This window comes from Nycticebus coucang, chromosome X (genome assembly GCF_027406575.1).
Source record: "Nycticebus coucang isolate mNycCou1 chromosome X, mNycCou1.pri, whole genome shotgun sequence".
In the NCBI taxonomy this organism is placed as follows: Eukaryota; Metazoa; Chordata; class Mammalia; order Primates; family Lorisidae; genus Nycticebus; species Nycticebus coucang.
This window is the reverse complement of record NC_069804.1, coordinates 105,439,797-105,464,956: the sequence shown is the minus strand read 5'-3', so window position 1 is coordinate 105,464,956 and position 25,160 is coordinate 105,439,797. Positions and strand designations below refer to the sequence as shown.

The following is a 25,160-nucleotide window of genomic DNA, read 5'->3' as shown; positions in this document are numbered from 1 at the left end:
GAAAGCAATAATGGGTAATTGGAGAAGAAAAATTAAATGGAAGGTAAATAAAAGTTATGGCCACTTCTTTCTTTGCTATTCACCTAGCAGCTGTACTAACTACATTCATATGTTATCTCTATTTCTTCCAATGTGCCAGAAGAAAAATGGCTCCCTAATTTATAACTGTGAAGTGGGAACAAATTATACTATATGTGAAGTTTTCTGAGGCACATGGAAGGTTATTTGTACATTTATATACATATGTATATACACATATAGACAGAAATCATAAATTAGAGAGTATAATTGCCAAGAAAAGTTTCTTTGATCCTAGTATAAACTATTAATATACCTCAAATGAACCATTCTATAATCAATAGAATGGTTCAAAAATTGTATTTAAAAACTTTTTCATTTACATTTTCCAAGAAAATACATCAACTTTAAATATTCTCAATATAGAAATTTCCTTTTAAGCAACTACCCAGGGAAATCTGGCCCATTTTCTATATTTTAATCTTGAAAGAAGATGTTGGTAAAGGCCATAGTGAACATTTTCTCTCTTTTTCTGTAACAAAGCCCTATATTAGGTAACTCATGATTGAAGCATTCCATGTTATTTCATTCTTGGTATCTCTACCACTTCTCTGTTTATTAACATTCAGTGATAAATACCTTGTTATTAGTTTTGTGAATTTTACAACACTAGAACCATATTTTCTTTCAACAAATTTCTGTTAGCATCTGATGATATCCTAATACCTACAATCTTCTGTTATATCCTGCTTGGCTTCAGAATAGATAAGAAGGCAATAATGTGGAACTGAATGAAGAAAAGTAAAATACTGAAAATCCCCTTTCTTATTGTTCTTTCTTTATACACGGAAATATACCAAAACTACACATACACCCTGTGTGTGTAGATTTTTGTATGTGTACAACAATAATTCCAATTCTTAGTTCTGGATACTGTGATAAACTACCACGCTTTGCAATCCTGTTTCCTAGTGTTTCAGGTGACTAATAGTTTCTCAAAGATACAAGTGACATATTCTTTTATGTTTTGTATCCCCTATTTTACAATAAAATGTAGTTACAATTTCAGCTATTCATCGCAATTAAATTTTGTCAAAGACTGCTTTTTACTGAAATTGTATCTTGAAAAACAATGGCATTTTATCAAATAATTAACTTGTATTTTCTTTACACATACATTTTTGCCTGTAAGTTAACTAGTCGGCTACTCTTCTACTGTATGAACAATCACGTTTATTACCATCCCATGGATGCTTAGTCCTTTATTATAAAATATTGTAGTTGCTCCCATTATATTTCATTAATATGTAGAATATAATATTTCAACACCAAGAATCTGCAACACGGTAGGCTGGTGGGGGATATCTTAGGGTTTGTATTACGTTCCATTTACTAGCAATCTATTTATTTTTAATCATTTCCCACTTTACCAATGAGACTAGTCAATGGCAATTTTGAAATACATTTCAAGGCACAAGGCTGAACTTAAGTATACTTTAATATGAAATTTATCATGATACTCACAATTTATGAACTGTTATACAAAATATTTGGATGCAACATATATTTTAATTATCTCCCAGAGGACATCATTTGCTTTTTAATTTTTAAAAAAAGTATAAAAATTTTATACTTTTTTTAGATTATGGAATTTACTAATTGGTTACCTATATAGAAAAATTTACCTCTGGTTTTTCCCCTAAACTTTTATGCTTAGAAAGCCCAACCCTACCCACGATCAGACAATAGTCACCCAGATTTTGTTCTCTTTCTTATGTTGATTCATTTTACTAGCTTTTTCTTTCTTATATATATGGAATTTATTTTAGCATATGGTGTGAGGTTGAGACCATAAACCCCTCCCCAACGATTTAACCAATCGTTACAGAACTATTGATTAAGTAATGCATGGGAAGGTAGTTATAGAGTACGGGAAGCAATTTCAATGGGTCTAAAATAAAAATAGGCCTTTCTAACCCGAATGCAGGCTCTATTTCTTGCTGACATAACTATTACGCTCCTGTATAGCGTTAAGCTATAAAATTGTTCACTTAATCACACTTAATTGAGTTTATGATTTTATACTTAATTCAAGATTAAACTCTATAAAAATACTACTTATTGTCTCCCTTCCTATCTCATCAGGGGGTTTGAGGTAGGTTATCCAAATAGGTTCAACCACTGAAACAAATTCAACAATTTGAAAACATTTCTAGGATTTTAAAGTGGGAATAAGGATATTTTACTCAGAATTGTATCACTATCAGGAGAAGAAGGGAGAAGCCATTTTTAAGAACAACATGCAAAGCCCTAGCATGGAGCTAAGATATGAAACAAATGCAGGACTTGGCGGTACATGATCTGTGTCAGCCACTTGCTAGTTTTGTGACTTTGGGCACATTTCTCATGATATCTGAACTTTAGTTATATCATCCACAAAATGGGAATAAGAGCAAATATACCCTCATAGTATAAAGTATTATACAATATAAAATAATATGACCATACTAAATTATTTACAGACCATGAATTAGAATCCATCATACATAGATTTAAATTTTCCATTTGACTTGATATTTTAATTCCAGCAAAGAAAGCAAACTGACTAGATAGTTCTTTGGTCAGATAATAATTTGGGAGGATGCTCAAATCTTGCTTGATAAACAGCAAAATAAAATAAATGAATGTTACATCTAATTAAATGCATTATAGCAGCAACTTATCCAATGTCAGCACAAACATCAACAGAGAATGAAATAGCTTTTCTAGCACCAGGAAGCAGCCAAGTTGAATGCAATCCATGTCTTTATTAAATGACACTAATAGGAGATAACACAGTCTTAGAACAAGGCCAACAAAAGGCCTTAAAAAGTTGACAAGACACATGTACCTTTAATTCACTTTAATAAAATAGGAGACAAATCGATAATTAAAAAGTGCTTGACTTTTTTCAAAAAAAAAAAAAAAAGTGCTTGACAAGCTAATTTAACTACATAATGAAGGTAACCCAATACAGCATTGGCATATCAACATATAGGAAGTATAAATCTGGTAAAAAGAAGAGAAATAGAATTGACAAAGTTAAATCGACACCTTTAAAAACAGAAATCAGAAATGTGTCATTTAGGGAAAAGAGTGTCTAAATTTGTTGCTTTATTCAGAGCTCTGGACTAGGAACATGGATGGTCTAGTTTTAATTCCATGACTTCCTAGCAGTGAATCTCGGGTAACTCTCTTGACTTCTATACGCCTTCCTTTTCTCAACTGTGAACTAAGGAGATTAAACTAGACCAGTTGTGCTCTGGTATTAGAATTTCAGAAACCGGGCAAAACAGGGTGTGGGGGGATTAACTTTCTGTATTGCCAAATGAGGGTATTATTTTAAGAGGAAAACTAACAATTATCGTCACTACCATCTCATAAAAGTATAATATTCTATCATGAAAAAAGATGCTAAGGAAATAAATTCAACATAAAGAAATTATTTTATACAGTGAATGTGTTTAGCTTAACTTTCTTTGTATATGTGTTTTAAATTATCTATAGACTGGCAAAAATGTCAGAGGAACAATGTCCTACAAAGCAGTGTTTCAGAACCAATGGCACCTAAAAGTGCCTTGCAGCTTTATATTGCATAGCTAAACAATTACTTTTGGACATGATCTTATTTTACAAAATAGGTACATGCATATATAAAAAAAGGTTTAGTGTTGGGTGTTAGGGGTAAAGATGAAGAGGACTTATAATTTGTTTTTAAAAGATACTTATTTTCTATTGTGTCAAGGTAAAGAGTCTTGCCTGGATAAATTCCTTGTTTGTGTGTGGCTATTTTTGTATTATGTTCATGGACACACTAATCTTTAGTTTTTCATTGCTTTCTTTTGAAAAGATTAGATACATATTAATCTTTTTAGCACAGATTTGGCAAGCAACAAAGCTCATGCTGTTATCCAGTCACTTTTCACTCCTCCTTTTTAATCTGCCTAAGATTTAATTATAAACTGATGATATTATGAAAATGGAAAATTAAGAGGCCTAAAGTATAAAAAGTGTCTTGTTTGTGATACACTTGGGATCATACAAACATAGGATGGTAATGAATAAATTACAGGTTTCTTAAGGGTTAATGTCCATGCTTAGCAAGGTAATTAACATATTGTGCTAACAGAAATAGATACATAGTTATACATTTGAGCAGCCCAAAGCCTATCCTCTACATTTGTAGTGCTGAGAGGTGAGTGGGACCCTAGTCCATACTCCTTAACCCTGCTTCCCAGTGAAGATAACAACATGCTTTCTCATTATCTATTCTACTGGCCATTTTGAGGATTTTCTTTTTTTTTTTTTTTTTTGAGACTGAGTCTCACTTTTTCTCCTTCAGGAGAGTGCATCATAGCTCACAGCACCTTCAAACTCTTGGCCTCAAGGGATCCTCTTGCCTCAGCCTCCCAAGTAGCTGGGACTACAGGCACCCGCCACAGTGCCCGGCTATTTTTAGAGGCACAGTCTCACTCTTGCTCAGGCTGGTCTCGAACCCATGAGTTCAGGATATCCACCTGCCTCAGCCTCCCAGAGTGTTGGGATTACAGGCGTGAGCCAAGGCGTGGGCCTTCTACTGGCCATTTTGAAAGGAAGAACTCTACTCAAACTGCTCGAGGGAACAAATGCAACGATTGTGTAACTCTATTACTATGTTTGATCTTATTGAAAAGGCCAAGATACGAAAACTTCTTATTTTGATGTATAGGATTTAGGTCTACTTAGCATTGGAAAGAGGGGACTACTACACAGAGAACTGGGGAGGAAAAGGAGGAGAACATTATAGGACTAGCAATTTGCCTTTTGATGTCAGATAATAGAGTTGGGGTGAGGACTGGCATTGAGTAATCTAGAATCCAGCTCACCCAGACGCCAGTACTTTTGATTTTTCACTCTTGCTAGGGACAACATGGGACAGCATCCCCAGTGAGGTTCACTCCCATGTTATCTTTTTGTGAAGCTACTTAGATGTGTACTTTGAAAAGTTTCTAAAAGTTATAAAATATAAAGTTTAAACTCTGTTAAGGGTACATATTTTTAAATTCCTACCATTCTATTAAAACAAAAGGCAGCCCACAGAAAAACCTTTAAACCTTTCAAACTTTTTCCCAATCATGGCTAACACAACATCCTAGAATCAAAAATCTGTCCATCTACCCTGGTGATGGCCTACACCACTATAACTAAAAACGTTTATCACTCAAAGTATGGGTACTCTGGAGAAAACTGCAATGCACAGAGATAAAGGGGGCTACAAAGCCTATGAGTGCACACAGAATTTGCTTGAAAAACAGAGCACAATGGCCCGGTGCCCGTAGCGCAGTGGTTACGGTGCCAGCCACATACATCTAGGGAGGCAGGTTCAAACCCGGTCCGGGTCAACTAAACAACAATGACAACTGCAACAAAAAATAGCCGGGCGTTGTGGTGGGTGCCTATAGTCCCAGCTACTTGGGAGGCTGAGGCAAGAGAATCGCTTAAGCCCAACAGTTTGAGGTTGCTGTGAGTTGTGATGCCACGGCACTCTACCGAGGGCAACACAGTGAGACTCCATCTCAAAACAACAACAACAAACAGAGCACATCATCAGAGTGACTAGAAGAAATCAAGAGATTAAGTTCTAAGTCTGACTCTGCTACTTCTTTATTATTTAAGACTAGCATAGCTGTTTCAGTCTTGTCTGTGTGAACCAAACATTTTCTAACAGCACTGGAGTTTTTCTCCTGAGCCAAAACACCCATGCACATAGTACACAATTTACCAAGCCAAGTAAAACTACCCGGAATTTGAGTAGGCAGCCTTTACTGCCCACATGTTCACAATCTCTGCCTCTGTTCTTGCTCTGAGAACTCTGTAATCACACCTGCCTAGTTAAGCATCTAGGGCAGTGGTTCTCAACTTTCCTAATGCTGCAGCCCTGTAATACAGTTCCAGTGGGGTGTGACACACAGGTTGAGAACCGCTGACCTAGGGCCTTGCCCTGTAGAAGCAGGTAACTCACTTTGCATGCCAGCTTTAAAGATTACATTGTCCCACAATAAATCCTACTTGCTTTTTGCCTGCCTGCCTTCCCTCCCTCCCTCCTTTCCTTTCCGTCCCTCCCTCCCTTTGTCCCCAAAGATTCTTTTTTTTTTTTAGTTGCTTTTTCTTATCTTTTTCATTTAGTTGAGACTTTAATTCTGTATTATTGGCCATAATGGTTGGCTCTTACTCAGAAACAAAATGTTTTTATTTACACATTAATGGCAATAGGTAGTTTTAAATATTATTTATAATTCACTATCTGTATTCCTGATATAAACCTGGGGCTATACAGTACTTTGGTAGTATCTAGTCATTACTTATCCTGGGAAAAGGAAGGAGGGAGGGAAGGAAGGAAGGAAAAAAGGAAAGAAAAAGGTAAAAAGGGAGGGAGGGAGCGATGGAGGATCCTGACAAGAGTTTCTCAGACAAGTCTCTTTTGTGGGTTGTTTGTCAGAATCTTCTCTCTGGTTAATAGGACCTATGGGACCACATCTTTCTTCTACTCTTCTATATATTATTATTACATGACCTCTAGTCAACCCTAATTATTCATTACCCTGGATTCACATGTCATTTTTTGTTAGTTAACTTTTCCCTTAATGTCCCCTCCTCAACAGTCAGGATAATACCTCATACATCTCTTGAACATGCTTAAATTATTTGCCCAGCTTTTCTACTTCTATATCTACCTAATTTTAAATTTCTCCTTATTTTCATCTAAAATAGCTGTCTTGGCCCAGTGAGGAAAAAGTAATCTTGCCAACTTCTCTGGCTGTTATTTACCTTTCTTCATTTCTTAGCTTTCCACTGGCACCCTGTCTGCACTTACTCATCTATATCCACGAAATTCACGCTTGGATTACTAGGGAATGTAAATGACGGTGGCAGTTTTAAAGCAAGAAACACGAAATGCAAAAGTTACAAACATTTTATACCACTCAACAGAGAATGCTTTCAGTGTTGCATGATGTGGCATAAATGCACTTCTATTACCATAATAAAACATTTTGAAATTATTTTGTTAGAGTACGCACATATGAATATAATTAAAATGCTCTGTAGCACTGTAAATCCAAAGCAATTTAGAGAACAACCTCTGCTTCTTTTACTGGAAAACTAACATCTATCTGTCTGTTATTAAAATTATGCAGAGCAAAGGACTCTGTTAATTTTGTTCCTATGGTGGTTAAACTATGTACTCATTATTGAACAGTCTGAAGTTAAAATCAATTAAAACAATACAACAAACTTCCAGTAATTTTTCAACAATGACGTTTTCCCCTTTGCCTTTCACTTACAGAACTACTGCTTGAACAGGAAGAAGCAACAGTAAAGCCATTTTCTTACCTTCACAGCCATTCACATGGGAGAGAATTCGCTTCTGCTTCCTCTACTGCTGCCCCTGTTCTGTAAGCCCTTCCCATATACATTTCCTAGTCTCCTGAATCTCTGAGGTGGAAGGTCTCCAGTAACTACCTCCTTACAAAACTTGAAGGCCTGATAGCAGCTTATACTTTTCAACTTTGTGGAAGATAATAGTGTTGTTTTACTTCCTACTGTTGTAAAAAAATGCTTTCTTCTTTGAGCCCCTGAGACATAGCTCCAATTTTAGTGAAGCGCTCTCTCATAACCCTCTCCTTGTAAGTTCTTTTCAACTGCCATCTTAAACATAAGTACTACTTTCTAGATTTTATCTGCACCTCCTTCTTCTGTTCCAAAGACTCTTCTTTGAATTCACCTATTATTTTTTTGGCAATTTCCAAATAATTTCTCTAGGTAGTTCTCAACCTTCCTAATGCCGTGACCCTTTAATACAGTTCCTCATGTTGTGGGGACCCCCGACCATAAAATTATTTTCGTTGCTACTTCATAACTGTAATTTTCCTACTCTTATGAATCGTAATGTAAATATCTGATATGCAGGATGTATTTAGGCGACCCCTGTGAAAGCGTCATTCAACCCCCAAAGGGGTCGCGACCCACAGGTTGAGAACAGCTGACCTAGAGTATGACAGCACTATTTTAAACCCATCAAATTTTTTCATCCTGCCCCCTTACCCCAGTGGATGTCATTCCTAGTTTCCTTTTTCCCAAAATAGTTATCAACTTTCAATGATCTTGGCTTAAAACCCTCACTTACATTTGAATGTTTTTGTCAACTCCATGTTCAACCACCAGACTGTCTAGCTTTCATTCACATTACTACAAACTAGCTCATCACATCTCACATGGAAGATAATAATAGTTTCTTAACTAGTCTTCCATATCCCTTCCTCTGATATAGTCTTATCACTTCTTCCAGTTTATGTGGCAGTTTATGACCATACTCCCTAATATTGCACATGGATAATTCCTATTATATGAATTCCATGTCATCGGGTTGTGAAGTTACTATTCTATTTAATTTGTTTAGGAAAAGGCCACAAGCATGGGTAGAGTGGGATCTCACAGACAGGATGAGGTCATTCCTGGTAACAATCACTTTGAGAAAAGGTATGCCTTTCATTCTAGAAACAGGAATTGCAAGAGAGGTCCTTAGATAAACAGGCATCAGGACTCAAAATTTTGTAATGGGTTAGCATTGGTGAACTGAAACTGAACAAAATTAAATCAACAGGGATAAACACAAGGTGTTTAAAAAAAATCAATTATACAGGTCCAGGATTTGGGATAATCTAACTTGATTAGAGTTTGTGTTTAAAAAGTTAGGGCGGCGCCTGTGGCTCAGTCGGTAAGGCACCGGCCCCATATACGGAGGGTGGCAGGTTCAAACCCGGCCCTGGCTGAACTGCAACCAAAAAATAGCTGGGCGTTGTGGTGGGCGCCTGTAGTCCCAGCTACTCGGGAGGCTGAGGCAAGAGAATCACTTAAGCCCAGGAGTTGGAGGTTGCTGTGAGCTGTGTGATGCCATGGCACTCTACCGAGGGCCATAAAGTGAGACTCTGTCTCTACAAAAAAAAAAAAAAAGTTAAAAAAAGTAATGAGGCTTGGACAGCACATGTGGCTCAGTGGATAGGGCGCCAGCCCCATATACAGAGGGTGGTGGGTTTGAACTTGGCCCTGGCAAAACCGCAACAAAAAAATAGCCGGGCATTGTGGTGGGTGCCTGTAGTCCCAGCTACTCAGGAGGCTGAGGCAAGAGAATTGCCTATGCCCAGGAGTTGGAGGTTGCTACGAGCTGTGATGCCACAGCATTCTACCAGGGGTGATAAAGTGATACTTTTTCAATAATAATAATAATAATGTTTTTATTTGACCACAAAGTCAACATGCACCTATAGCAAGATACCATTACTATGAAAGCTATAAATTGTAACCTGTCATCTAGGATGGGGACCTACATGATAAAGATTTGACCTTTAAACCTACCATATATCTTCCATTGCTCAATTGTATTCTGTAAAGGTAAAAACTTTATTTGAAGGATTGGGTTAAATAATGTATGACATTTTACGGGGGGGTAGGGCAACTGACAAATTATAATAAATTAGAAGAAAACAACCAATTTTCTGGAAGGGCCAGTAATCAAGAAATGGATGACAAAACTATACCTATGAACCATAGGAAAGTACATCGGAAAAGTGAGCAAAATAGAGCTTCAAATATTTGAATAACTATTATGAGTAAGAGGTAAGTCTCAGATTCTGTATTGTTCCCTAGGGTGGAACTTCGTGAGCGCTCACAGGAAAACAGATCTCAATTCAGTATGAAGAATATATTTTTAATGGAACAGGAACCCACAAAGAAAGGAATTCCATGTCATTGGACATTTACCTCTCAGGGGTGTTATAGAAGGTACTGTTAAGAGGAATAGAAATTAAATTACATGATCCTCTAAGGTCCCTTCAAAGAAACAAGATTTCATAATTCTCTAAAACAAGTATTAGCCCAAATCATGTGAGAATCACAACCTCAAAGTTTTCTACCATTTTTCCATCTTCTATTCATTCAGAGAATTAGTTTGGATGCTATGCAAACAAAATCCCTAACTACCTTAACAGTAGCAGGTTAGTGTTTTGAGTTCATTTGCCAATCATAATGATTGGTCTCTCTGAGCCATATATGCTTTAACCCAATCTCTCCAGGTACCAGAAGCATGTCTATAAAATGGCTAGCTGGGTTTAGGATTTCAGCTTATGATTGTACAACAGGGATTTTCTCACCTGAAGCTAAGAGACAAAATCTGCCTCAATAGACCATGATGAGCTAAACAGTTAAATTTTATACTTTACAACCTTTCCCCACAACTACAGTTATGCATACATGTATATATATGTATGTGTGTGTATTTGTATTTATAAATGACATGACCAGTAATAGAATAAAGGTGAATGAAAAAGAAGAGAAAAGTGATAACATAGCCATATGAGATATAACACGCTATTTGCAACAAAGACAAACTACAAGTAGGTTTCCAGATTGAGAGCTTAGAGGGAAGCCCTTGTTTGTCAATGATGGGGAAAAGGTAGGAAGAGCACCAGGGAAAGAAGAAAATAAAAGCTCAAGCCCTGGTGGCAGATAATTCAGTAGAGGAACTAGAATGAAAGTTCCATGGAAGTATGATTTACACCAACATAACATTTTTCCATGCTAAGCACCTCATTATTTGGCCACAATTAGAAATACTGTTCAAATAAAATCTCTAAAACTGACAAGTTTCACCTGGTATGGGGTTATAGCACTACAAATCAACAGGAGCCAGTCAGAAGTTAATTGTGCATTGGCAAATTACATTTTGCTGCTCATTAGTATTTGAAGATTAGTGCATTCAGTTCCATATCAGAGAGCCTACAATATACAAATAATGTCCATTTTCTTTCTCATTTTTTTGTTGTTCATGCAGCACATATTTATCTTAATGAGTACATGGCTTTTTAAATGATAGTTGTAAAACAAAATAGCACTATTTGCATTTCAGAATAATCAGTAATATCCAGCTTGAATTTTGTCCAGAACAAAAATGGCCCAAAAGAGAATCTGTCTCATGCTGATCGGTTCAAAATCTGAAATCATAGCTTTAAAAATCTGCTACAAAATGACAAAAATGCTTCTTGCATGTGATAATAAAATTTAGAAGAGACCTGGTTTAATATTATCAAGGTGAAAATAAGCAATGTTCACCTTTTGAAAAGACTACACCCTACAAAAATTTGGCTTCATCTCATCCTAGGACCTACTTAAACCCTTACAATCTGATCTTTGTTCCCTCTACTCTACTGAAATTGTTTAGCATCAGTAATATGACCTAGGGCAACAAATCAAACGACCTACTTTTTAATCCTCAACCCACTTGTTTAATATCTCCAAGAAAAAGAGGAAATTCTCTCTCAAGGAGGAGCCAGTCAGTAGTGGACCTGTGCTGGCAGCAAGAGCAGCTTTAAGAAAAAGAAAAAGTTCCCCCACAATCCCAGGAAGATTACAATAGACACTCCCTGGGGGAAGGGACTTAACCCAAGGTGACATTTCCCAACCCATCACCTATACCCTAATTAAAAAACAGTCACATATTTTGGGCGGTGCCTGTGGCTCAAGGAGTAGGGCGCCGGCCCCAGCCAAAATAAAAACTGTAAAAAAAATTATATATATATTCACAAAATTAAAAAAAAATTAGATTGTTGATTAACCCTTTCTTCCTGAAATTTTCTTTCCTGCAGGGTTTCTGACCACTGCTTTAGCATGATTCCCACCCAGCTTCTCTGACTTTTCCTTATGTGGCCCTCCCCTTTTCTTGAGACAGAGTCTCACTTTGTTGCCCAGAATAGAGTGTCATGGCATCAGCCCAGCTCACAGCAACCTCAAACTCCTGGATCCTCCTTCCTCAGCCTCCCAAGTAACTGAGACTACAGGCCAGCACCACCAAGCCTGGGGAGTTTTTCTGTTGTTAGCAGAGACGAGGTCTCTTTCTTGCTCAGGCTGGTCTGCAACGCCTGAAGTCAAGAGATTTTCCTACCTCACCTCCCAGAATGCTAGGATTACAGGTATGAATCACCACGCTTAGCCTTCTCTGGCAACTCTAAATTTCTGTACTCAAATGAGGTGTTCATCAAAGTCATTTCCTTTTCTTACACTCTCTGCCCTAGCAATCTCTTTTAATCTCATCATTTTAATTATTACCTTTCTGGGGAGAGCTGCAAAAATAGGTAATTGTTGCTCTCTATCACTCTTCTAATTCTAAGACCATATGTTCATCTGCCTGTTAAGCAACTCTTGACTATACACTCAATGTACAGTTCAAACCAGAGAAGTTCAAAAACAATTTCTCCCCAAACCTGGATCCTTCCTCTGAACTTACTGTTCTTTCTCTTTAAAAAGGGAGAAAAAACATATGCCTGTTCAGCTTCAGAACTGGCTTTGATCATTTCATAGCCACATAAAAATACTGTAGAGTTATTCTTCTTAATGTCAGTTGTATTTAGTCTGGTTTAGGTTCTTCTTTCTTGAATTTTTGCAGTAACCTATTAATTAGTTCCTCTTTACTTCTTTCTCCATCCATTTGAATCACATTGTCAGATCAATTTTCTGAAAACCACCTCTGACAATATTCTTCTGCTACCTGAAATTCTTCATTGGCCTCCCATCTGCCTTATAAATAAAATCCAAACTCCAAAAATTCTGCCTTAAAAATAAAATCCGGTCCTTAACATGACATTTGAGGCCATCATGATTTGGTCTCAAACCTCTTTCTTGGCAGAATTTCTCTCCATACTATACATATATCCTATGCATCAGACAAGATGGGCTACTTACTGCTCCACAGATTTACTCTGTATTTTCATCACTTTGTATCTGGGTTTAATCTAGTTTCTTTTTTACCCAGAATTCCAATCTTTTCTCTTCCTGTGATAAGCTCTAACCCCCACAGGCCATAACCAACATCTTAACCTTCTGGAATCCTAAGAAGGAATTATACCACTTCTCTGCAGCTTTCCATGTGTCCCCAGTGGGAAGTTGTCCCTACCTCCACTGAACTTGAAAGACTGTATTTTAGGATACTGACAAATGACAGCAAATAGTGAGAGGCTAAGCAAATGGTTGACTGATCACATGTAGCCTTAAAAGTATTTATAAAGTTTTCATAACTATCCTACAGAATATGACATATTAACATACCATAATCTTGTTATCAATGCACAGTATTGGTTGCAATCTGAAAAGCATATAAAATGCTAAATTGGTTACCTATTTAAATACTTTATCTTATTAAAAATTTTCACTGTCACATTAACTAAAACTAGGGCTGGGATTAGGATATAGCAAGGAAGGCCTTTGTTAAAAACACATACTCTGAGTGTAGGATCACCACAAAATCATTTCTCCCATTCAACCAATGAACATTAAGGCATACATACAAATTAGTAACCCCATCACCACCAATATCACTTTATGAGATATATGGCTGGGTTAAAGCATAGGGTATTTGTTTTAGACCGTCTGTGTTGCTAAAACATAATAATATAGATTGGGCAACCTACAAACAATAGAAATTTATTTCTCAAAGTTTTGGACACTGGGAATTCCAAGATCAAGGTACAACCAGGTTGCTCATCTGGTGAGGGCTACTCTCTGCTTCCAAGATGGGGTCTTATTTCCACATCCTCCAGATGAGACAATGCTGTGTTCTCATGTGGCAGAAGAGCTTGAGAGAATGAACCTACTCCTCAGATCCTTTTCTAAGAGCCCTAATCCCATCCATTAGGGATGTGCCCTCATGACCTAATAACCTCCTAATGGCCCTACTTCTTAATACTATCACATTGGCAATTAAGTTTCAACACATGAATTTGGGGGAACATTCAGACCATATCAGTGGTAAAATAAGGGCAAATAGAAATATAAACATGTCACAGGTACAGGATTGCTTAATCATCCTCAAAAGCTAAGAGTACATTAGTCTTTAAAAATTAATAATAATAACCATTAAGACCCTCCAAAATCTTTGTTTTCCCTATCTTAAAACAGTAATACCATCTTATAGTCTCTATGCAACATTTTCTGAGAAAGCACTAAAAACACTAAACACATATATACTTTTAAATCAAATAAGGTTGATAACTGCAGTACAGAGAAGTACCACTGTATTGGTAGAAAATTAGAGCACAGCGTGTTCATGTCATTGGTCAAGGTAAGAAAAAGTGTCAAGGTTTTCTTATTCCCAGTCTAGTGCTTTATTCAATAGACCAGGAAGAAAAGCCAATTAGCAGGTTGATTTTTTTTCCTTTTCTTTATGTAGGTTTTTCAAAGCTATACAAAAATGGGATGTAGGGGAAAAAAACAAGTTTTGAAACAAAATTTCAAGGTAAAATTTTAGGTTCTACATGGCCTTTAAAAATAATGAAAGAGAAAGGGAGACACCTTATGAGAAGGGAGAGAGAAAAAGGGAAGGGAAACAGGAAAAGGAAATGAGGTACAACTGAGGACATTCATACAGGCATTTCCTTAAAATCAGGAGTCAATTATGTCACTAAGGTTGGTGAGGAACTTGAAGCCAGCAAAGCATACAAAGTCCAGAAAGTTGGGAGAGAGTATAAGTGAGTAGAGAGAACACTGGAATGTGAAGAGAATTAGGTTCTGATCCTATATAAACCACTTTTTTGTTACTTGATAGTTGACAAATGATTAGAATTGTAGGCCTTCAGTTTGCTCATTGGTAAAATGACATTAGACACGATAGCATCTCAGCACTAATAGCATATGATACAGGATTGTAATAGGTTAAGGACACACAGATACTATCACATTGGTAATTAAGTTTCAACACATGAATTTTGGGGAATATTCAGACCAAAGTAGTCGTGAAATAAGGGAAAACAGAAATAAATGTGGATATGCACAAATATTTATATAATGTTTATATATAAATTATATATATACACACACATGTACACACACATACACACAGGGTACCCCCAAAACTCTGCAATTACAAGAGATACAAGATATAACATACAAGATAAAACATATTATCAGTATACATTGAGTATTACAATTTCAATATAAAATTTTCCTTTCTTATAATACATTTTTGGGGCACCCTTTGTATAGGTGCATACACGCATACGTGTGCGCACACACACACTCACACACGGCAAACAGCTGGGTGAAGGAAGACAGAAAATTGCTCAAATCCTATAGAGATAACAGTACTGTTCACCCTTCATATCCATAGGTTCTGCATCCGTGGATTCAGCCAAATATGAATTGAAAATATTTGAGAAAAAAATGGGTGGTTGCATCTGTATTGAATATATAAACTTTTTTCCTTGCCATTATGCCTCAAACAATAAAGTATAACAACTATTTATAGAACATTTACATTATATTAGGTATTATAAGTAATCTAAAATGACTTAAAAGTCCAGGCGTGGTGGTTCATGCCTGTAATCCCAGCACTCTGAGAGGCCAAGGCAGGTGAATCGCCTGAGCTCACAAGTTCGAGACCAGCCTCAGCAAGAGTGAGACCCCATCTCTAAAAATAGCGGGGTGTTGTGGAGGGTACCTATAGTCCCAGCTACTTGGGAGGCTGAGGTAAGAGAATTGCTTGAGCCCAAGAGTCTGCGGTTGCTGTGAGCTGTGATGCCACAGCACTCTACCCAGGGTAATATGAGTGAGACTGTCTCAAAAAAAAAATGACTTAAAGTATTCAAGAAGGTGTACATAGGTTATATGCAAACACTATTTGTTAAGGGCCTGAGGATGCATGCATTTTGGAATGCAAAGGAAGTCTTGGAACCAATTCCTCCCCATATTGAAGCATGATTATATTTGGCAGGGCTAGCAGATACGAAGAAATAGATGGAATCAAGAATCTAAGTTCCACTGTTATTCAACTAACCAGATTTAACATAAGAACACAGAAACATTTCTAATGTACATGAGTATAATATATGCATTTTTTAAAGGAGATATAAGAGAAAGGCTATAGGTACAGCAATAAAGGAGTGGCAAGAATGAAGAACGGTAAAAAAATAGTCATTATGGTTCAATGTTATCTGGAACTAAGGCACTTGACACCCATTCTTAAGAACAATGTTCAGAGTAAGAAAAGAGCTTAGTTCCTGAGGTTGAGTAGTAGCAGTAGCTGGAGAAAGACTCGTCACGCTATGTTCACTCTCTAATCTAAAGATTCCCAATTTTACCCTGCAATTCTGTAAATCTTGGAGCACAGGCAATTCACACAACAACATAATAACATACAGAAACTTGAAAGCACTCCATTTGGTGACATCTTCTGAACGTGCTTGTGAAGGATAACTCTACCAATTGTTCTATAAAGTAGACAAATGATTCACAAATAAATACCAAAGAAGATATGTTGTCAGTTAATTTACATAGTCACCATATACCTGGAAAGTAACTGACTTTTCACACATTTTTCTTCTGTAAAAATATTTTTAGTTCAGCTGGCACTAATCTTTACCTTTTTGTCAAATGCTTAAAATGAATTTACCAGCCCAAGTAGCATCTGGCTAAACTAATCACAGGCACTTGTCAGCTATTTTACTGCCAATCGTCAGTGAAAATGACCAAAGTGGGGGAAAGTTTAAAAAGGCAGCCATTCCAACACAACCAATACTTCAATACAAGTATAGTAATTAATCTCCATGTAGGCTGACACTAATGTTACAAATAATATCATTTGCCATTCAGCCCCCAGCACACTGCCATTCTGGCTGCCAGCAGAATAAAGAAGGCAGTTGAGATATTTTACTAACAGAGAAGAGAAGAATTCAGCTCTTTGAAAAATTTGTAGTTATTCATGAAATTCTTAAAATTAAGGTTCAGAAGACTTTTTGTATTTTTCTCCTTTTCATTCAACTGGCCAATTAAGATTTTACATTTTCCTATAATGTCAGGCAGCACAGAACTATGGCACCACCTATTGTGACGTTACTTAAGCGCTGATATCAAAGGACAGCCTATTAGACATTGGAGGGACAGAACAGGAAAGTTAGTGTTTGAAGAAATAGTTCCATAGTTCCTCCTGAGATGATAATGTATCAAAGTTATTTGCAAAATAGAACCTTCAAACCTGTTATAACTTTTTTCGAATCTTTTGAAAATAGATTTGTAACACACTGCGTGCACCCAGATGGTCTTAGGTAGCAGTATAGACATTAACAACATTCTTTTAATCAAGTAGCCAAATGCTATGATAATTATTACTATTGTCCCTTGGCTAAGTATATTCATAGTATTCAAAATAAATTCTTCCCTCCCTCTGATCCAGAAAGACATGCTAGTAAGTATAATAGGCATATATAATAGTTATCAGACATAATTGATATAGTCCTCAGTAAGTCACTATGCTCTAAGAGGAGAAAAGCCTTAAGATGATGCTTATAAATGTCAGGTCAGACTGGCTCAGGCACTTCTCCTTAACATATGTTTTAAAGAGGTTGCTCTCATTTTAAACTTGGAAAGCAGAAAATCAGTCAAAAATATTTAAAGCACCACAACAAGATGATATATATGCAGTTTTACTAATAGCTCTTTTAAACACACACTGTTAGAAATCTAAAAGAATGAGGTTTCTGAGAACCTCATGGTAGGATAATTCATTATTTAAAAAATAATGTTTCATGAGAAAACAGCTTTACAGGCATGGAGGAAGCATATTAAGTTATGAAGGCTCTTATAAATACATTTTTCCCAGTAATATTTAGGACAACTCAAGATACAAGTGTATATTAATCAAACCAACTCCCACTGTTAGGAGCCCTTCCCATAACAATGTCAGAAAGCACATGCACCACTTTTTCTTACACAGTAGTATCCTCCTTCCTAACGCACATGAGAATGTAATCCTAAAACCCAAGTATAATTTCCCCCATTTTCCTTTTTACAACATAAGGCCTAAATTCGAAACTTTATATCCTTGCTATGCCTTCTATTTGACTTCTTTTGTTCAGTACAGTAAAGAGGTTAAAAGACCTGGGGCATGTAATGACCTGTGGGAATTCAGGCAAATTATATCATCTCCTCCAAGTTTCAGTTTCTTCATCTATAAAATGAGGAGAATAGGAATGCCTTACCTCGCAGGGTCTGTGTGAAATAAACAGGAAATAGTGCATATAAAAAACTTAATATGCACTAGGTTCCATATTAAATCCTTCATAAATGCTGCTATCATTCTCCTGATTAACACTCCCATTTTTAGCTACTCTTCTATTTTAATTCCTTTTTTTACTTTTATAAAATACTTCTTAGAATACTTAAGATTTGTATATGTGTACACTCAATCCCAAAGCCAAAAATATACAAACATATACGCACATATATTAGCTTTTCATAAGGGAGACTCATATTTAGAGATTATTGTATATGTTAGGCATTATAATAGTAACAGAAAAAATCAAAATCCCACATAGTCATAACAATGTTCCAGCACTGTGCTGGTCTCTGGGGACAAAGAAATAAATGAAAGTTCAATGGCAGAGATTTTACTGGTAGTTGTAGTATCCAGGGAAGCCTATTTGGGATGACCATTTAGTTGAACCTTAAATTACAGATCGGATTTCAACTTTCAAAGTTTTTGGACGTAGGAAATCTAGGTGGAGAGAAGGATATACAGATAGGAGTAGAAAAGTATATTCTGTGAATCATGTACAGAAAAGTAATTCAGTCTACCTGGAGTACACAGTCCTTAATGTGAGGTTTTAGGAGATAGTTTAGAATTGGGGGCCTTGATCTTCAGACTAAAACACTTGGATTTGATTGTTAAATAATAGCATGATTAGTTCTACATGTATGCAATAAAAAAAAAAGGTCCCATCAGGGACATCTGTTAAACTCTTCATTTGAGCTCTCTTTTCATTATGTAAAATAATCATTTTTTAAAGCTTTATTTTTCCCTTGATTTTTCAAGTAGTGCATTCTTAACGGGAAAAATTCAGAGGATATATAAAAGTGTAAAGAACATTTATCTCATTTATTATCTCTAAGTCTACCTCACTAGACTCACTGGTCTAGTGAGTACAATGTTTGGAAGGGAAGGAGAGAGATACAGGTGTTTCTGTAAGCAGTAAAGATATCTAAGTTATTTGGCCTTTCGTAAATCTAAACTGAGAGATTTATCTTGATTGTCAATTCAGTTCCTAAGCAACATCAACATCAGGTAAAATGTCATCTATATTGACCTTTTTGCTGGAAATCACCACAGAAGCTTCAAAAAAGGAACAAACAAAAGAAAAAAGGTTCTCAATTGACTCATCACGTTCCTAAAGATAGTAAACCAACTGGAAATCTACAGGATTCAAATGGTTTAAGGTCAAGAAAGCAAAAATGCTTTAGTTTTGTTTTTCAGAAATTAGAATCCTCTCTAAGTTGATTCAAAAATATTTCTTAATTCTAGAAATATATTTCAAACTTATATTCAGTATACTACTAGTATAACACAGAAGTTCCTCAACTACAACACTGACATACACACACACACACACACACACTATATATATATATAATATATATACACACACAAATAGGATTGTGTTCATTAGAATCTAGAATGCACATAATGTTTATATCTATAAGATACAGGATATAATCTGCATTGTGTGACCTACATAATTTAATGAAATTATGGAAAGTTTCTTTTTAAAAAAATGCTATATATACAAACGACTTCTGCAGTTCTATACAGATCTTTTCTAGAAATGAAACTCTAGTTCCTTCATATGGATTACCTTCTCCTGCTGAATATTTTTCCTTTTCCACTGAAACCTTTCCAATTGTTGCTATGGAAGCAATTCTTACTAAGCGCTCTCTTTGAATTAAACACGGTATGCAGACCCAACAACAGCAGCATATTTCTCTTCCAGACATATTCCAGTGGTGTAACAGTGTAAGTCTTGAAGAATATGTCAGTGAAAGACCATATTTACATATTCAAATGTTCACTGCAATGTTTCTAAAAAAAATGTTGATAACTGGAAATACACTAAATGTCTAGTAGGAGGATCCTGGCCATATATAAACCATACTACATAATACTACACTACGTACAATTAAAAATCAGGAAGAATATTTAGCAAAAAGGAAAGATAAACATAGTATACTCTTGTGCCTATACTGCGTTTTTTTTTGTTTGTTTAGAAAATGCACTTATAAAAATACACAGAAAAAATAAACGAAATACTATAAGCCAAAACATTAACAGCAGTTATGATTAGATGGTTTGATCACAGCAAATTTATTTTCTTCTTTTAAGTGATTTTTCAATTATCTACAGTGAACACTATTACTTTTGTAATAGGTAAAAAGCAACATTTTTAAAGAATATGGTGAAAATATAAGTGTTTTTAGAAGAAAATGCTTTTTATTACCAATGCCTTCCCTCTCTTCTTTTCAATCTCTGCCAGTCTGGCTCTTATCCCCACCACTCTATCCAAATAGCAGTAGTCAGGCCCATGTCAGACGTCATGTTTCATTATCTGTCTTCATTTTACATGACCTCATTGTATTTACCAAGTTTGAATAGTCTCTCTACAAAAGACTTTCTTTCTGCGGTTCCTGGATACCACTTAAATATCATTTTATTTTCCTGGTCACGGCTCAGTACCTTTTGTTCGCTTCTCTTCATCTTCCAGATCTCTAAACACTCTAGTGTCTCATGAATCACACTCCAGGCCTCTTCCTTTTTTTTTTATCTGTCTTCACTCCTTTGTGATCTCATCCAGTGTCATTGCTTCAAAGACTATCTGTATGCACCAATGCCTCCCAGACTTATCTATCCAGCGTGGACCTTTCCCCGTAAGTCCAGAGTCATATATCCAACTGCCTTCTGGTGGCCTCAATGAAAAACTGATGGGCATAAGAACATTAACACATCTGAAAAGAGCGCCTTACACCTATACCTAAATTTGTTCTACCTATAGTCTTCTTTATCTCTTTCTCTTTCTAGTTACACATGTCAAATAAAAAACCACAAAAAAAAATAGGAAAAAATGAGGAGTTCCTAATTTTTGATTCCTCTATTTTTCTCATAAACCATTTCCATCAATTTACAAAAGTTCAGTTTCAAAATATATCAAGCATATGGTCATTTTTTCACTATTGCCACCACGTATTCCAAGTCATTTCTCCTTCAATGACTGAAAAAGCCTCCTAAATGTTTACCACCTTCCTCCCTTTTTTGCCTATAAAGTATTTCCAAACAGCAGATTAAGTGATCTTTGTAAAACCTGTCATTTTTCTGCTCAAAACTTTCCAACGTCTTCCCATCTTTCAAAGCTCAAGTATTTACAATAGCCTAGAAGGCCCTAGCACCATGGTCTGAGACCGTTATGAATTGGACCTCATCTCTTAATACTCTTCCTCCTGCTTACTCTATTCTAGCTTCCTGGTCTTCTTTCTTTTCCTCAAATTCCCCAAGCACATAACTGCCTGGGGACCTTTGCACTTTGCTGGTCCGTCCTATAAAACCACACCTCTCCTGACTTGCACTCTCTCTTGCTTTATTATTCTTATCATTCTCCATGATGTTTATCACCATTCTTTTTTTTTTTCTTTTTTTTGTAGAGACAGAGTCTCACTTTATGGCCCTCGGTAGAGTGCCGTGGCCTCACACAGCTCACAGCAACCTCCAACTCCTGGGCTTAAGCGATTCTCTTGCCTCAGCCTCCCGAGTAGCTGAGACTACAGGCGCCCGCCACAACACCCGGCTATTTTTTGGTTGCAGTTTGGCCGGGGCCGGGTTTGAACCCGCCACCCTCGGTATATGGGGCCGGCGCCTTACTGGCTGAGCCACAGGCGCTGCCCTTTATCACCATTCTTTATACAAAATCATCACGTGCTGCTATGGACTGAATGTACCTGTCTTCGCAAAATCCATAGGTTTGAAAACCTAATCACTACTGTGATGGTATTTGGAGATGGGGCCCTTGGAAAGTAATTAGATCATAAGGGTGGATCCCTGTGGATGGGACTAGTGCCCTTTAAAAAGATACATGAGAGCATTTGCTTCCTGTCTGTTCCCTCTGCCATGTGAAGACACAGTTAGATGGGAGCTCTTTATAAATCAGAAAGGGGTCCTCTCACCAGAACATGACCATGCAGGCACACTGATTTCTAAGTTCCCAGCTTTAAGAACTGTAACAAATAAATTCCTGTTGCTTAAGTGACCCAGTTTCTAGTACTCTGTCATAGCAGTCTGAGCCAACTAAGACATTGCACATTTGTTTATTGTTTTCCTCCTCACCTCAAGAATACAAACTCTAAGAGTCTAGGCTTTTTTTTTTCCATGTTGCTTTCCCACTGTCATATCCACAGTATTTGGAACAGTGTTTCACAGTGGTAGGTAATCAACAAGTATTGTTTGAATGATTGAAAAGAAATACAAGAGATTATCTTTATGACCTTAAAGTGGAAAGGGTTTTTTAAAAACACAAAAACACTAAATGTTAAAGGAAATGACTGATAAAAATGACTTATACATATTTTTCAAAATTATTTTTATTAAAATACACAATTCAGCTGGCAGCAGTGGCTCATGACAATACTCTTAACACACTAGGGGGCTGAGGCAGGAGGATTGCTTGTGGTCAGGAATTCCAGACCATCCTGAACAAAAGTGAGACCCCATCTCTACTAAAAATAGAAAAATTAGTTGGGTGTTACAGTGGGCACCTGTAGTCTCACAAGAGACTGAGGCAGGAGGATCTTTTTAGCCCAGGAGTTGGAGGTTACAGGGAGCTATAATGTCGCCACTGCACTCTATCCAGGAGACAGAGTGACACTGTCTCAGTGTTAAAAAAAAAAAAAAAGGCATAATTCAAAAAGTAAAACTATAAGCCACCAAATATTTGCAGCACATAATACTGACAACAGATTTGTGTCTGTAATATTTGAAGAACTCATTAACAGAATTGAAAAAAATGTTGAACAATTCAAAGGAATGAGCGGGAAAAGACCTAACGATCTTTTTGAATGGGCAACAAAAATTTTGAACCAAGTGATCAAAGAAGTGCAATGGTGAAACACCATTTTAACCCACCAGACTGGCAAAAATTAAAAAGTTTGAAAATATCAGATGTTGGCTCAAATGCATAGCAAAGGAAATACCTATGTCTTGCTATTGAAGGTATAAATTGGTATAAGACAAACACTTTGGAAGAAGGTATGGTATTATCTAGTAATTGAAGAGACATATATGTCAGGGGTCAATAATTCTAATCTCTAATTTAAACTGGACAGTAGTTCTTCAAGTGTGATCTAGGAAAAGCTACAGATCTGAGGTCCCTTAGAGATGTCCGTGAGGTCAAAACTACATTCATAAGACACTGCCTTTTATAGTCATCATTCTTGCAAATCTGTACAGTAGTTTTCTAGAGTTTACATGATATACGGTAACATCATTGCTTTGATGGCTAATAGAATGTATGCTTGTGTACTCTGATATTTTAAAATAATCTCAGTTTTTTTTTATTGTTTCAGGTTAATTGAGGGTACAAAGAATTAGTTTACAATGTTTGCATTTGTTACATAAGTCCCTCTTATAATTGTGTCCCGCCCCCAAGAGGTGTGCCACACACCCTAACATTGTGCACATTAAATGGGAGCATACCCATCCTCCTCTCTTCTCCCCTCTCCCCCACCCCCCACCTTGTATGGATTTGAGTTTTTCTCTTATGTGAGTATGTATTAGATCGTATACTGGCTTCATATTAGAATCCAGTACATTGGCGGTGGCACCTGTGGCTCAAAGGAGTAGGGTGCCAGCCCCATATGCCAGAGGTGGCAGGTTCAAATCCAGCCCCGGCCAAAAACTACCAAAAAAAAAAAATAGAATTCAGTACATTGGATTCTTGCTTCTCCATTCTCGCCATACTTTACTAAGAAGAATGTATTCCAATTCCAGCCAAGTTAATATGAAAGATGTAAATTCGGCATTTTTTTATGGCTGAATAGTATTCCATGGTATACATATACCACAGCTTGTTAATCCTCTCCTGGGTTGGTGAGCATTTAGGTTGTTTCCATATTTGGTTATTGTAAATTGAGCTGTGATAAACAGTATAGTGCAAATGTCCTTATGATAAAAGGATTTTTTTTTCTTCTGGGGAGATGCCTAGTAATGGGATTGCAGGATCAAACGGGAGGTTTGAATTGAGTTCTTTAAGGATTCTGCATACTTCTTGCCTAAAAGGTTGTATTAGTTTGCAGTCCCACCAACAGTGTAAAAGTGTTCCTTTCTCTCCACATCCAAGCCAGAATCTGTAGCTTTGAGACTTTGTGATTTGGGCTATTCTCACTGGGGCTATGTGATATCTCAGGGTGTTTTTTTTTTTTTTAGACAGAGTCTCACTATGTTGCCCTCAGTAGAGTGCTGTGAAATCACAGGTCACAGCAACCCTAAACTCTTGGGCTTAAGCGATTGTCTTGCCTCAACCTGCCAAGTAGTTGGGACTATAGGCACCCGCCACAATGCCCGACTATTTTTGTTTTTGTTGCAGTTGTCATTGTTGTTTAACAGGCCTGGGCTGGGTTCGAACCTACCTGCCTCAGTGTATGTGGCTGGTGCTCTAACCACTGAGCCATGGGCACCGAGCTCTCAGTGTGGTTTTAAAAACCTCAGTTTTAATTTACAATTTGATAAATATTGATACCTTTAACCCATGTAAATAAAGTTTTGGTGGCCTTAATTCTTAAGAGTGTAATGGGATTCTGAGATCAAAACGTTTCATAACAATACCCTAGAGAAAATTCCTGCACGTGTGTATCAGGAGGCAAATAAGACATTGTTCACATCTACCATCTATTTTGTACTGACAAAAGACATGGTGGAAGGAGCAACTGCATGTGCACTGACAGGAGAATGGCTAAGTAAATTGTGGTATATTCACCCAATGGAATGCTATGTAGCAGGTGGAACTGGAGTTCAGATACACACTAGTTAATCTAATCTAGTTAATCTAAGAAACATAATAATAAGAATAAAAAAAGAATTGCCAGTAAGTCATATTTTATGATTATGTTTATATAAAGCTTCAAAACTGAGTAAAAGTAAACAATAAATTATTTAGGGATATATAACATAGGGCAAAACTTTAATGGAAACCAAAGGGATGACAGACATAGCCCAC

The 25,160-nt window shown here is 36.6% G+C and overlaps 1 protein-coding gene across 3 annotated transcripts in view; it reads right to left on the bottom strand.

Annotated features, from left to right (window-relative positions):
- The window catches only part of DIAPH2 (diaphanous related formin 2), a 1,060,116-nt gene that overhangs the window by 434,581 nt on the left and 600,375 nt on the right, over positions 1-25,160 (bottom strand). The window lies entirely within an intron of this gene.